Raw genomic sequence first — 17,114 nt, 5'->3', positions numbered from 1 at the left:
TGGTTGTTATTCAGATGCATCAGATTTATGTTTGCCACTAACATGGATGCAAAACAAAACATTTAAACAGGTGTGTGTTACGAAAGAACTTAATATTGAGGCTTGTAGCTATTTCTCAAAGAACATACCTAATGCCATTTACTGGTAAGGAAATCGTGAGGACAATATGAAAAAATATATTAACGAAACTCTTAAGAACTTCATAAATATACAATAGCTGCTCGTTTACTCAACAATTGTAGTGACTCTAGAAGAGCTATTAAAAAGAATTACAATACTCTGTTACTATGATATCTTAAGTGAACCATTTTACTTTAACACAAGAGTAGCTTTAATGTTCGTCCTATTTTCCGACAACCATGTTCTATTGCGTTACAATGTTAAGACTATTTTATGCAACTTTATCAAAACCTGTAATATATGCAATTATTAATAACAGAAATATTTTTTCAAGAAAAACCAATATCAAAGACATATAAGCATGAAGCCGATGGCAAATACGACTGAGAGTTTGTTCATGAGGTCGAAAAATAAAAACTTGCTTTTGCAGAGACTTTGGAGGCTCAGATGAATGCCAATATATGTAAATAGTCTCTGTTATTATTTGAAATCTGGTTACCACTAACAGAAATCTCTTCTACGCAAAAGTAAGATCTTTCAAACTCCATTTACTTCACATCTGAATAATAAATTCCAAGACACTAGAAGTGTTGCAGCTCAAAACCATTTTCTGATGAAGCTTCAGTGTTCAATGCTCTCCCAAGACTTTGAGATTTTCGTTGCTATGAGTGAACATTGTAACGTGCTAATAATATCTTTCATTTCATGTTTGAAGAGGTACAGTTTAGTGGACAATGACATCTGCTCTTCACACAAGTTAAACACAGCTTTTTACAGTAAAGCTTAACATTCAAGGTATTCCAATGTGAGAAACATCAGCTGTTTTGTTTTGACACTCAGGATAATCTTGTCTTCTTTGAGGGAGAATGATTTTGATTTCAACCAGCAACTCATAAAACGATAATAGATGTTTCATCTACTCAGCCACCTGACAGTGAAGTGAACTGTAGTGTCATCGTAATCGGATTTTATTTCTCCTAAGACAGCTTTAAACTACGTGCGAGTGATGGGAGGGGAGCGAGTAAGAATTATATTAATAATATTTACATGTGGGTGTTAATTAAATACGTTTATTGCAAGAAAACTTCGGGTAGGCTTTTTTGGTGAATGACTCAATGAAACGGTTACTTATACGCCTATCTTACTTCTTTTGCAGATTCTAAAATAAACTATTTATTTGCTAGTTATAAAAGATTAGTTATCGAAAGTCAGAAGAAAAAAAAACAGTTCACCTTTTAAATCAAAATTGTCATACTTTTCAAAAACTGTAAATGAAGATATAATCTTACGAATAGCTTTTACTTTTGTGACTCCGTCACCGGAAAAACAGAACACACTTATTTTACGTCCTTGACGAGATTCTTTAAACTAATATAAAACGAACAAAATATGTTACGTATTTCCCTCGTCTACATCAAATCTAAAAATGTCCATGTTATGCAGGTCATTTTTAATTGGTCATCAATATCGTCAGCGATATAATTTATACAACGCTAGATACTTAAAGCAGAAATAGCTATATCCAAGTTTTGATTGGCAATAATAACTTTATTGTCCGCAAAATCGTGATCGAGGTCTTAGGCAAATTGCAAAAAGCTGTCATTCAAAGACTCACCCTTCGAAAAATGGAACATTTTCGATTTTCGTAGGACATGTTCAACATGTCCAGCTCTGTCTTCAACATTAATGTGTGGTAACGTTTTATAACACTAGCAATGCGTAAAACAATACTATCATTGTGGAATGCAAAATCATGCCATTTAGCTTGCTCTACAAACCAATATTTGTCTCTCCATTGATCCTGAAACTGTATTTTTTCCGGCAGCGACATTGATAAAATCAGAATGGAAACATTAAAAATTTAAAGCAACTCCAGGTTATACCTTTATTTGAACTTGTACTGGATGTACACTAAAACTGTCACTGTACTGTTAAAGATCTGTGAAAACGTGCATTATGATATGTCATATAACATCATTCCCAACGGACTCCAACTCCACTATACTTGAAAGGCTTAAAATTTTATGTGGTACTACCATAACAACTTTTCAAAACAGGTCGTTTCTAAGTTAATGTTTGCTTTTACTATATCATTCGGGATATATCTCTCATGCCATAGTTGTAATGTAATTTCCTAAGAATACGTGTAAGTGTAGTTGTTGCATATTGACAATAGTTTTGATGTATGATAATACAGCATCAACATTGTCTCTAAAACCGTCGCTATGTGTTTTCAAGAAGATCAAGTTCCATGAGGTTGCGTCATCAAGAAAACAAAATACTTTTCTAGCTTAGCGACTCCGACGTAAGATATACATCGTCCCCAAGATTGGGGAACCATGGGGTAAACGTGTACATCTTATTCGTACTTTAGTTTCAGGTTTTGCAGTGGTTGACTGAAATTTATATAATCGTGTGCATCTATAAAATTACTTTGTTCGACATAAACATAATAATTTCATTTATCCCACATAAACAACTTAATACCCTTTATGTCCATTATATATTCAGTTTGTAAGTTAATTTAACTTAATATATTTCTAGGCCACGTTCTCTGGTAAGTTGGATATGTAATCAGATGTAAAGTAGGCTAAAGATCCCATGAATCGAATTAACATAAATAGCAATAATAATAATAATAATAATAATGAGGACTGTGTATAGCGCCTAATCTTTAGAAGCTCTAAGCGCTTTACAACATTAGACAACACCTATAAGATAAAAGACATATAATGATAGGATTACAAACACAAACACCATGAAATTAGAAAACATAAAAAAAACATGCTGAGAATATGTAAGGTAGGAAACATTATTAGGTCTTTAAATTTGTTCTTGCAGTCGAAATAAATGAGTTTTGAGAGCACTCTTGAATGTGATGACTGTGTCTTTGTGTTTAAGTTCAGTGGGTAATTCATGGGCCTTGGTATGCAAAATAACGCTGTTCATATGAATTTGTTTTCATGCTGAGAATAATGAGTATACGATTGTCAGAAGAGGAGCGTAAGCATCTTCCTGGTGTGTACACATGGGTGAGGTCGGATAGGTACGTTGGACTAGAGTCCGTCAGTGAAACGTAGCATATAGAACAAATTTTGTGTTTGATTCTGGATCGAATGGATAGCCCCAGTGTATGGAACAGAGCAGCGGGGAGGTGTGCTCTGATCATGGTACTCTAAGTATGATCCGAGCAGCTGTGTTTTGAACTTTATGAAGTTTTTGGAGTAGATATTGAGATGAACCAGACAGAATTGACTTCCAATAGTCCAGTCTTGAAAGTACTAATGAACACACAAGTGTTTTAGTGGCATCAACTGAAGGATATTTGCAAATGGAGCTGATGCGTCTCAGCTCAAGATATGTAGCCTTGCATATGTTCATGACATGTTGGTGTAATGTGAGAGTACTGTCCAGAGTAACACCTAGGTTTCGTACTGATTGTGTGAATTTAATGTTGGTGTTGCTGATATTTATTGTTTGAGGTAAAGGATGTGAATGAGAACGTCTTTGTTTTGTAATCAGAATAACCTCACTTTTATTATCATTCAAATGCAGCTTGTTACATGTCATCCATGATTTCACATCAGAAATGCACCTCTCTACACCTTGGATGGTAGTATCAACTTCAGTTGGGTGGCTAGATTTGTATATATGGGTGTCATCAGCGTACAATTGATGAGACAATGGATCATAATCTATGACACTTGAGAGCGGTTGATTGTATTAAATGAAGAGAAAAGTCCAAGAACAGACCCCTGTGGAACACCACAACATATATCAACTTGGCTGGAATGTATTCCATTTGCAGACACAATTTGTGTCCTGTTGACCATGTATGACTTGAATCACAGTAACGCGGTATCATGAATGCCAAATACATGTTAGAGACGGTGAAGTAATATATCATGGTCTATTGTGTCAAATGCTGCAGACAAATCAAGGATGGTGATGACTGTAATCGTTCCCCTATCCAATGCAGACAGAAAGTCATTTACTACTTTTAGAAGAGTAGTTTCAGTACTGTTGCAAGAGCGATATGCATATTGTACATTGCTAAAAAAGACTGTTTGAATTCAAATGAGATACAAGCTGGGATAGAACAACCTTTTCTAAGATTTTGATATAAATGTGAAATTAGAAACTGGGCGGTAGTTCTTTAAATCGTCATGGTCTAGTGTTGATTTCTTCAGCAGAGGCTTTACCATGGCAGTTTTGAAAAATGATGGGAATTCCCCTGATGAGAGAGAGGTACTAATAACATCAGTTAATGAGGGCAATACTGGATCTAAGCACTCAAACAGCAGTGATGTTTGAATTGGATCAAGTTCACATAACTTTGGTGCACTCTTCATCAGGATTGTACGTACTAAATGCATAGAGTCAGGTTCAAATGCTGCTAATGGCTGCCGCTCAAATTCTGTATCCCAACTGTATGGTGACGACGAGTCAATTGAAATTTTGGTGTCAAACTTATCTTTAATGGTTTATACTTTGTCACGGAAGAAATTTGCAAACATGTCCGGAAGATCGACTTTAGAGAAGGTTGTTGGAAGTGGTGTATATTTGTTCCTTGACATTAGCTTGTTAGCAATCTCGAAGAGGTCTTTGCAGCTGGAACTTTCCATGATATTAGTAGTGTAGTGGGCTGCTTTCGCTGCATGGACTATATTTGTGACATTTTCCTTAGCGGCTTCATATATTTGCTTATGAATAGTGAGTCTGATGGAAAGCCAAAACCTCTCAGCTTTATGGAGGTCTATTTAGCAGTGTGAAGCTGGTCCCTAACACTTCTATACCATTCAGTCAGCTTGATTTTTCAACTAGGAGGAGGGTGGTATAGACAGATAAAAATGGACTAACCTTTGCTCTAGTGTGAGTGTGGTTTGGACTAGTTCAAACTATGCGAGGTCGAAATTCAATGTTCGGGTGTGGTTAAGACGTTTGATCATGGAGTTCTTTGTGATGACAGGAATTCCACCTCCGCGAGAGTTACGGGGGAACGACTTTATGTAGTAACAAAAGGGTGTTAGATCCGCACACTTGGGCTGATCGCCTGATGTTTTTAGGCATGTTTCTGTCAAGAAAGAGACGTAAATATTCTGATCGTTGATAAAAATACCTATTTCTTGCGCTTTTCCGGTGGTCCTACTGATTGGGCATTGAATAAAGCAATACGCAGAGGTTTCTCTTGAATAGTTGACGCGAAGGTTGACGAATTAATATGGATTTGAATTAGGTTATCTAAATTAACGGTCGAATTTTTTAATTGTCGAGCCGGAAAGGGCATAAGGGGGATAACTGGAATTCTTCTTCCTGTTCTACGTCGGCCAGCTTTGAAACAGTGATATTGGATACAGTATGACATAAGATTATATATCATACTTAATTGAATTGTTTGTTCGGATACATGTTTTTAATTCTAATGAACAGAACCAAGGACCCAACTGGGCTAATTATAAATTTTAACTAGTTGTCTCTTATTTCATCATTTCAAAAGAAAGATTAAGCTGGTCCCTGTCAACGTATCTTAATACGTACAACAATGATTATATTGGATACAGTCTGACATAGTAACTATCTACATTGGGCCAGTCAATTTTTGTAAGCTTTCCTATCCACCCCCAATCTCTTGCATTCCTTCGAATGTTCAGTGTCGTCGCCAATGTATGCCTCAAGATTAATCTCTTGGATGGTGTGTGTCTATTTAACGTCTTTGATGCAAATTCAATAATAAATTTAAACAAAATATGTAGCCAATTTTAATGGGACGAAAATACAATATAAGGTTACATCCTAAATTTATACTTTGGTGATCAAAGTGGCTTTGTGATTTGCTTCGTATTATTTCAGTAAATTGTTATCTCTTTCTACTTTGTTGGGCCGTAAAGACATTTTATACCAGTAACTGTATAATGCATTGCGTATTTTAAAGTATATACAACTAAGGAAAGATAGAAAATGAAGAGTACCACTGTAATGGAGAGTGTATTCTACGAATTTTGAACTTTGAATTGTGCATAAAACATGGTAGGGAATTAAATAAATGTTTGTTTTAAAACCTATTTTGTCTCGTTATATCGATTGCCAATATTATATTTCTTTTGCATTTACTTCCAATCGATCGTAATATTGCGAGAAATGTCAAGATAAGATTTTTATTCTCCACCAGTTTTTCGTTAACAGCCGTTACCGGCATAAAGATTTCATGTTCATCTTCCTCTACATGAAATTTACACGAGCATTATGTTGTCCTGTAAAAATAACATTATTATGTAAGAGGTCTGTATTATAACATAGTTAGGAACAGACGCTGGCTTAGATATTCATTAGTGACCATGAATATTTAAGTAGAGCTTTCTCGACCAGCATAGTAATTTTGTCTTGTTCCTCGCTAGCTTTAGCGAACCTCTAAAAATGTGTTTCCATTGCTCACAAATGGACGTAGTAGTAATTAAGATATGTATTTATGTTAATATTTTAGGAAAATATGAGCAATATTTTATCTCATAATTTAGAATCATTTCGGGAACCCGAACGTTTGATTCCTTGCTCCGTCTCTCCATTAATTGCTTATATCCTTTATTTTCCATCAATCCAAAACCTCGAATGACGAACTTAAATAGGTTTTGTGCTTTACATTTAAATCAGAATGCATCGTTGATGCTAGCCTCATCATGAATACTCCTCTTTCAACGCATTGAAACATCTTGTGTTCGTCATTATACGATGCTTATATTTACATCTCTCAGAAACAGAAAGGTCACACAAGAGGTATTGCAAATAGTCGAATAATATTCCGAGAGGTTTTGCTGGTGTTAAATGACTGCATTGGTTGTGCACACAGCGAGAACACAAAATCATCTAGATGATGGTGTAACAAATGTATTAATTTCCTAGAATTAGTGAGATTTATATGAGTAGCACTTGCTCAAATAAAATATTTTAGATTAAATGACTGAGAAAATGAATCTTAATAAAGCAGAACAGGTCTATCATTAGAAAATAAAATATTCAGGTGAAAATTAACACTTAAACATTATAAAAGGAATTGCAAAAATAATTTTTCAAATGATGAAGGCTTGATATATTATTGTTTTTTGTTATATGCCTATTTCGGCAAAAATAAGCCATTCCTTAGTTGTTGTTGTTATAACTACTACTTGCCTTTTCGAACTTGAAATTTGCCCTAACATATATTATGCATGCAAGCAAATACTCAAACGAAAAATGAAAGTTTGACCGATTCAATACGAAATTATGTTACTTTCAGATCATAATAAATGGAAGACGCATACTACAGTTAGAATATTCATGCGTCGTTGCATTAGGAATATATGTCCTCGATCGATGGGATACGTATGCTGACAAAAAATCAGAGGTTACGCGAGAATTATCGGTATTGTTCGAAGATTCTTTGAGAATTTTCACCGGTGATACATAACTACACTGGTTATGCACATATCAAACAAGAACCTTAATAAAAAAAACAAATCACTTTGCTGATGCTGCAACGAAAGTATTAATTTAGACATCCTGGCTTAAAATTACTGATATTTATACTATAAGTACGTATTTTGCAAGAATCATTGTGAACATTTTATGTTTAATATCTTGATATAACATAAAAATGACTATATAAATTGGGTTATTGACGTAAATGCATCATCATTGGAAAACTTGTAGGCGAAATTAGCAAGGAAACATTATTATGGAGACCCTAAATAATTTTTACATATCTATGATAAATTTTTAATTTCTTACACGATAATTATACAAGATAGTACGAAATGTGATATTTAAATGCATTACAATGCAGTTCTTTTCTAGAATTAAAGAAAGAACTGAATACAAAACTGTTGGTGAACATTCTCCGGAGACGATTAGCGTTAATATTTGTTTCAGTGTTAACTTCTATGCAAATAAATCGATACAGTAGCTCTTGCTTAAAGTAGACATTAAACCCATGAGTGTATAGGCTTTGTTAGTGTTGGATATCAATGTAAAGTTTTGTTCTTTAGCGTGCATTTTTTGTTTTTATAGATGGTACATTATCGATCATAGATGAAAATTATTTATATTGATTGATTAAATATTAATTTATCTTCATCAAATGACTCAAGCAATAAACTGACATATTGTAGAACAAATTTGATTACATATTGTATGACACACGCAACAAATGCAGGGAGGTATTTGTATGCCCGCATAATAAATTAAGTCCTGAACGAAATTACAACTGCAAGACTTAGGTTAAGTAAAGCTAAGATAACGGAAGGTGTCTTTGGTTTTCCTCAGATTTGTGAACTTCTTCTTCATGCATTCTACCGTGAACTGCGTACTGATATATATATATATATATATATATATATATATATATATATATATATATATATATATATATATATATATATATATATATATATATATATATATATATATATATATATACAAGTTGTATGCCTTTCGTTTCATGATGCATTTTATTTATATAACCCTTTTAATGTATACAAATTTTACATAAAAATATTTTTATGTAAAGCAACCATAAATACAAGAAAATACCTAGGTTTACAATTTATGGTTAAAACTCTAATATATACACAATATGGATAGACGTAAAATGTAAAAACTGAAATATCTTGGAAACAGTATCCTATCAGTTGTTTTAATTGTCATATTTTAAAATCGATAATAAATAGAAAATTTAATCTTTGAAGAAAACGACTTTCTAAAAATTGTAGACCAGTGTATCCCATCATCAAGTGAACTTAGCAAATGATTCCCACAGACCTTCATAACCTGCCCTTGTTAAATCACCATAGACACGAACATTGTCATTCCCATGCTAAATATCGTTAGACACCCAGTGCCTTTCCTACGTTAAATTTCCAGTAACACTCATAATGTCATTATCTGGTTAAATTATATAGACACCCATGAACTTCCTACCTTTCATAATAAAGAATTTCCATAGACATCCGAAGTCCATAATATTCTTCTGTTATGACTTCCAATAATGCATCCTTATCAAAACATCTTGTCCAAAATTACTTTCTTCCATGTATTTGTCCATGCCACTTTAATCTGTAATTTAATATAATTGTTTCAGCAACATAGTTTGTTCACAAACAACCACGATCTTCCAATAAGGCCCTATATAATCAGAATGTATACCTTTGTTTCTGGTCATTAAATTATTTTTGCAGAAACGTTTCCATCCACGCCTAACGCAAATGCATTATGAATAAATGACCCATACTTTACTTGAACTGGCTCATGCCTACTAATAGATGGATATACTGTATGATATGGCATGCACAATTTAAGGACAAAAATACTGAAACAATAACAAAATGCATATTGTATAAAGTGCAGCATGTTTGATCGATGGTGTGCCAGATTATCTGCTGGTGTAATCATCCGTGCAGTGTACAAGCTATTACATATTGCACAAGCTATTTAAATTCTCTATTTCGATTTATACGTTTCATGTATTAATATGTGCTTCACCAAATCAATTATATTTCATGCCGGAAAACTTTTAAGAACATTAATTTGTATCTTTTTGTGAAAACGAAACACAGGAAAGTTGAAACACAACATTTTTTATTTGATGTTGATATACTCAGTTCAAGTAATGCTATGCTCTGTAGCGGTGTATGTGTGTTTGTGAATATCCGCATCTGTTTCTACCCGTTTTTGAAACCATTGTTAGTAACACATTTATTATATTATTTCAGATAGTAAAGACGATTGGAATAGTAAGTATTACAATGTCGGTTCTAAAAGAAACCTACATACTGTTCATTCTTCTGATATAATTTCTCATAAGCTTACATGCCTTCAGTATATTCATCAATTTTAACAAATCAACTATTGTCCAATAAATCTGTCCCATAACGATTTTTATATTATGTTGGTCATTATTGGGGACAGGTATGGGTACAAAGTGTTGTCTTTGGATAGATGTCCAAATCCGGCCTAAAAGGTGTCTTGGGCATTCATAAGCGTATAACACAATAATCACGCTCATAACGCGAAGTCTTAAAGATAACACTTTTTTCTTTTCATCCGAAGAGGTTTCAAGTCGAGCAAAAGTTAAAAATTAAGGTCCGCGAGAGGTATTTCCTGGATCCCTCGATGAACTAATTACAACGGTAAATTCAGCATGTTAGCTTTTCAATTCAGCGGATAAACCAACCAAATTTTGTCATCATTGGGGCAGTCTAACGCTGGTAAATGTACACAATCACACCTGCTTCGGTAAATAACGGATTAGTACTATCCAACATAACTCGCGCGATAGCGAAATTGATATCTATTCTTACGGAAATTTGGATGTAACGAAAAAATAATTTTTTTATTTTAAAACATTGAAATAAAAGTGGAAAAAATTATTTGATTTGAATCAATTTCAATTGAAAACAACTCCTAATCCCACCTGGATTTGGGACAAACCTGATATAGTACCATTTTCAGTACCGTCCTCGTCTTCCAGTTAAGTGCTTGACCCACAGCTAGGCATAGTCGCGCTGTGGTGAACTACGTATATTTGTGAAGGAATGATGTTGTACAAGCACAAAAAACAGGTTAAAAGAACTACATGGGGCCTCCAGTGCTGATATTAGCATTGAAGTTTTCAATAGACGACACTGTAATGGTTGTCGTTGGCAAGCACTTCCACAGACGGATGTCTGCGGTGGAGAACGATCTCCTTTGTGCATGCACATAATAGTATGGCATCTTGTAACTGTTGGCATGGTCGATGCTTCTGCTGGAATCAGGTACCATGTTGTCGGTATTGTAACTAGCTGGTTGATGATCCATTAGCTCATGGTGAGCTTGCTCTGTTGACAACAGGTCGCAAGTCCTTCCAGTGGAATTCGTTCAGCATGATTGCGATACTACTGGTTTGTCGGTAATCAGCGTGACATAACCTTGCTGCACGCCTCTGGACTCTTTCAAGTTTGTCTCCTTTGGCATTGGAGTGTGGGACCCAAACTGTAGTGTCGTATTCGAGCTGTGGGCGTACGAGCAATCTGTATCAGCAAGCCGCGGCGTGTGTTGGGCAAGATTTCAGGTTCCATTACAGAAAAGATGTCTGATTGGCTTACTTCGTAACTGAGCTTATGTGGTAGTTCCAAGATAGTTTACTGTCCAAGGTGACACCAAGGCACTTGGCTTTGTTTGTCTCGTTCAACATTTGCTGGTTAACATAATATGAGGTGTTAATTATGATCAGTTTGTTTTGGGTAAGATAACAGGTTTCATTGCAGAAAAGATGTCGCCTGATTGGTTTTATTGGTAACCGAGTTTATGTGGGATTTTCAAGATAGTTTACTGCCCAAGGCACTTGCCTCTGTTGGTCTCGTTCAGAATTTGCTGGTTAATATAATATGAGGTGTTAATTACCTTCAGTGTATTGGTTATGCGTATGTGTTCGCACTTGGAAATGTTGAATTCATTTGCCATTTTCTATCCCAGTCCTGCAAGTTGCTGTGGTGTTCTTGTAGAGACACTGCAACTTATTATAAATTAATCACTCTATATAGTAGACAGTCATAAGCGAAGATGATAGTTGTTGAGGAAACATTTGAGGGCCAGTCGTTGAAATCTACGAGGAATAGGAGAGGTCCGAGCCTTGTTACCTCTGGGAAACTTGAGGTGACTTGGAAAGGTGATAATACAGGCCCATCAAGCACGACCTGTTGGTTTATATATGTTAAGAAGCTCTGTATCCTCCCAACTGTCCTGATATATGTTTAATTCAGCAGCTGATCGAACTATTTGCTGAAGTCCATCAAGATGGCGTGTATCTGCTGATTATTGTTCAATGTTGCGAGGTCTCACAGGATCTCTTTCTGAAGCCATGTTTCTGGTCACAAATGATATTGTTTTGATTCAGTTACTTTAACTTTAATTGAATGGAACCCATAGTCGTTCAGATGACAACATTGTAATTTTGGCGTCGTCATGTTGTTGAATTGAACAACTCTTGATAGAGAGAAAGGAGGAGATACAAAGTTTTATGCAACAGAATATGTAGTTATTTCTTTTATTAGTTTTAACATCAAATTTAGACACCAAACGTTATGACGAAGCAACAGGAGTGAAGTGTTTTTTCCAGGTACATTCTATGATAGCCAATGAAGAATTAGGTGGATCAGATTCTTCATGAGTATATTACATAAACCCCAGATCTAGTATAGTGAAACTAACAAAAGCAGTTTCTGGACAGACATAAAGTCAAACGATTGCACAAAAGATTTGGTTTCATGGTCCTTTTTATATTTTTAACTCAGCAATGCGTTACTTAAGAATGTTGTATCAGAGTGGTCCTGAAAACTGATGTAATAAAAACCTTGAATGGGAATTATTTGTCCTTATGCTTGATATTAAGTGGATGCTGTTTCAGTTACATCTGAACATATCCTTTGCTTGTGTCATGTCTGTACAGCAGGAACTAAAACATGTAGGTGGAATCATGGATTTGCTCTATAAATGTAAATTACTTGGGTATTATTTGCTCTTTAACAACTCATGCGATCATCAAACAACATGGTTGCTCTTGGACGAATCGCTAGATCCTCTAGCACATATTTGTGGTACTCAAGCATAATAACCACCAAATCTGCTATCATGAACCCATCCTATGTCATAACGCCCAGTTGAACCTGATAAAGGGAAAATGCGTGTTTCAGGCTTTGCATAGAAGGAAATGAGAATGTTTGGTGTTTCTGTTGGATGTACGAGCGCAACAATTTGAGAAAGACATTTTATTTAGTTAATATATTTCAACTTCAATCACCTTTATTTTATGCTATTTTCTGACAATATTTGTCCTAATGTGTTATACAATCTTGAAGTCAGGAACAGCTTATAATGAGAGTTTTGGATTATCATAATAAAATAAATACATGTTAAAGTTTGTTTGTAATGTTGTATTTATATATTGTTACCATGGTTATGATGTAGTGTCCCTAAAAGAAGGACAAAATAGGAATTAATGCATGGAATGGCATTCTATCATATAATATGTCTAACACAAATCGGATCTTATATTTCACTCCATTGACAATAATGAGGATAAGATAGTGGAAAAATGTCAGGTACATGCAGATATTGTACACTAATATTGCACTACACGAGGTAAAAATACTAACAGACAGCTCTATTGTATGTCCATGTAAATATATTATAGTACATTATTATATAATATAATATATTATTATAAACATCTATATACTTCATGCATTATTCATTCCAAATATAGTTAACAAGCTGTAAAATATATCTTATATTTTTTGCAAATATGCAATAAATAAATGTATCTTCTTTATTACTGTTTTAAGGCTGGTCAGGTTCAGAAAAGGGCGTATTTTATAATGTATCATTTAAATACAATAATACAATAATATTTTAACTCCAAACACCGAATATAAACATTCTGTAATATATACTATTTATGCTCAAGAGTCTGATTCTCTTTGGAAAAGCTCCTTGAACAGTGTTTTGTTCATTCTGGTATTAATAGTTCCAATGGGCTTTTCTGCTTGGTGTAGTTGGAATACAGACTTGGAATGCGCTGTGGTACTCAGCTTGTCTTCGAGGGAATTCTTTCTGTTAACACCGTGTGCTCATACCTATGTTTTGGGATATATGTATCACACACAATAACAAAAACGTGCACAAAGATTACTGCATGCATGATCTGATATTTTCTACTTCTGATGTAGTGTTACACTGTAAACTTGTTACCTTAGTAAATATATTTATATACCAAAAACAGTTTAGCACTGAAATTTCTATGCATTGTGACTGGGCATTTATTTTACATGAACACATTTTTCCTCCGCAATTTAAAAATAGTAATTAAATTTTTAAACAATGTTAATTGGTTAAAACTGTCTAACTATATGTCAGCACCTGATCAGTTATGCAGAGTATAACATTTTTGAATGATATATTGTGACTAAAAATGAGGACTTTCAAAATCGAATGAAGTAATGTGTGGGTGTGAGTGTATGTGTGTGGGGGGTGTCTGTGTGTGTGTGTGTGTGTGTGTGTGTGTGTGTGTGTGTGTGCGTGTGTGTGTGTGTGTGTGTGTGTGTGTGTTGGCAGATTAGATTGAATGCGAGATTTGTTTTGTAATAATCCACTCTTCCATTTTTGCAAGAAAGTAGATATGATACTTATTTTAGACGTGTATTATCAATCCAAATAGTTGTGAAGTTATGTCTAATACTGACATAATAAATAATCTATAGGATCTTCATCTGTAACAACACCAATTGTGTTCATTGTGCTAAATTCAATATCTGTGTGACTGTAGGAACAGGAATGACATAATTTTCGTGAAGTTTATCTCATTAAAACTTGCTTATCTGAGCGAATTCAACATTTCTTTTATACTTTTTTGTAATTATTATGGATATCTCTGTTTTTCTACTGTAAATAAGTAATGTATTCATAATGTGGTAACAGTCAATATCGATGACATGGTTGGTGTAAACCTTGGTTGTAAAGGCCCAAACAAAGATGGCTTACTCGGAACAGACAATTTGACTCCTTCCACATTAAATCACTCGGGCCCTTCCATACTAAACAATATGACCCATAACACATCAAACAATATGACACCTTCCAAACCAAAGAATATGACTCCTTCTATAAAAAACAATATTCACCCTTCCACATTTAATATTATAACCCTTTCTCATTAAACAGCATTCCACCTCCAACTTTAAATATTAGGACCCTTTAAATATGAAATAATATGAACCCTTCCTCAATAAATAATATGACCCCTCTGATGGTAGACAAAGTGAGCTTTAAAGAAATTGTATTTCTTTCAGTGATAGGGACCAGTACTGTAAACGATTTCCAAATCTTACGTATTTATTTACACTCTCTCTGTACATGAGAAGTGGATGGTTTTTATTCAGTACCAAGAGAGGCATGAAACTGATGATGAAGAACGATGATAACTGGAGAGAGAGAGAGAGAGAGAGAGAGAGAGAGAGAGAGAGAGAGAGTAGAGTGTCTGATTCGTTATCAGGAAAAGATAACGCTAAATACATGACAAAATAGCAGAAATTATATGCGAAGAAAGCTGTTTCCCTAAACAATTAAATATTTGTAGTATATTCCTGCTGGTTTAGAATAAAGTCATCAAAGATATAAGTACGATTATCCGATTTATGTTTATATTGCTTTCTCCCGGAGGAATATAAGTTAAAAATTCGCTTCCCTTTACACACTAAATAATATTATCACTTATGTAGTCTTACGGCGTCTATTATGAAGCAATAAGGGGATGAGCTATACTATTTATTTTTAATAACAATTTTAAACATATATATTAACGACGACTTTCTTTAAATGTTTGGAAATATTGAATGGAAGACAGCTGATTATACACTATAATGACATTTTATTTTCGTTTCAGTCGGCGGTAAGTAATTTTAATTCAGATAAGCAACGGCTGTGGAATAAATTAAACTGGTTCATATTCTAATATAATCAAGTTAAGCCCAGACCATTTAATGGTCTAGATTTATTTGGAACGTTTTGATGTCAAGTACTGGAACTAAATGTGTCCAGTGATGATGGTAGTACATATAAAGACTTATACAAGACTTCTAATAATAATACTACAGCTGCCTTACTTGGAGCTCAGCATTACATGTTATTGTTAGGGCTGGTGTCAGGGTAATTTGATCGTGTGCGACATAATGCTACGAAGTCTGCAGTATGATGTCCCATCAAGTGTTATCGCTGTAAACTGCCACACTGCAGACACCGTAGCTATGTGACTAAAATTGACAAAACTGTGTTAAAAATCTAAAAATACAGTATCTCTGCTGATATGATATTAAGATATATTGTCCACTTCTTCACACGGCTAATCTATAGTTGAAAAGTTTAAATAATTCAATCTTTAATTCAAATATAAACATAATCATTCATAGTAGAGCAATGTGTTATGTCCAACATATGTCTCAGGACATACGTAGAAGGAAATATTTTATCAGGCACAATCATTTAGAAATAAGAGCAGTTCTATCCGAATAGGACTCGAAAATATCAAGTCTAAGACGTTTATATCAATCTGAGCGTCCTTGTGATCGAGAACTTCCATTTTTATACACTGCTTTCGTTGATAAGGTTTGATATCAAGTACTTTGGAACCACTGTCGCTCTATATACTCTTTTTAAGTGGGATTTTTAATGAATTTGTAACCTTAAAATAAAGCTTACAAATCTACAGATTGAATAATGCGGGGGTGGGGCATAACTAGGAATCCGGTTATTATTTATTGTTATATAAGCTCTAGTCAACTCCACTGCAAGGAATAATTTCTGAAATTTACTTATCATATTAAGTAGTATTTTGCCGTTTAACTTGCACAATAGTTGGACAAGAAGTTTTACAAAAGCACAGAAGAAATATGTATAAAGAGCATGAGTCTCCTTTTAAAGTATTTTGTTACAATTTGATCATGAGCTCATCATATACTGTTTATCATGACCATAACTAATAAGATAAGTTAGGCATACAGTATTTCGTCGGACAAAGGAAAGTTTCAATTCACACCCTTTTCTAGAAAACATAATGTTGTCATGTAGATGATGTGTTTAGACATCTGCTGTATATGGATTAGACGAATGAACAAGAATTATTATGTAAAAGTAGACTGTCTTTTACACTTAATGTCACGGAATTGTGTATGAGTTATTTCAATATGTATATGTGATCAAAAATGTACTCGGGTTTCGTTGCTGCGTACAGCGTCACCCGAGAGTGGTATATTTTTTCGGCTCTAGTTATTTCGATATACTGAGCGAAACTCAACACATGCTGCATGTGCAAATTGCCTGCAGCAAAAACCTAAGTACCTAGCTACTCATATCTGTCACAGCTAGTATACATATAGAGGAAATTCTCTATAAACGAATTACTTTAGACGAGTCGTGTCAGTAAGCTTACCTGT

The sequence above is a fragment of the Sinohyriopsis cumingii genome, chromosome 14 (genome assembly GCF_028554795.1).
Source record: "Sinohyriopsis cumingii isolate HCF-2022 chromosome 14, ASM2855479v2, whole genome shotgun sequence".
NCBI classification, from domain to species: domain Eukaryota; kingdom Metazoa; phylum Mollusca; class Bivalvia; order Unionida; family Unionidae; genus Sinohyriopsis; species Sinohyriopsis cumingii.
This window is presented reverse-complemented; position numbering follows the sequence as displayed.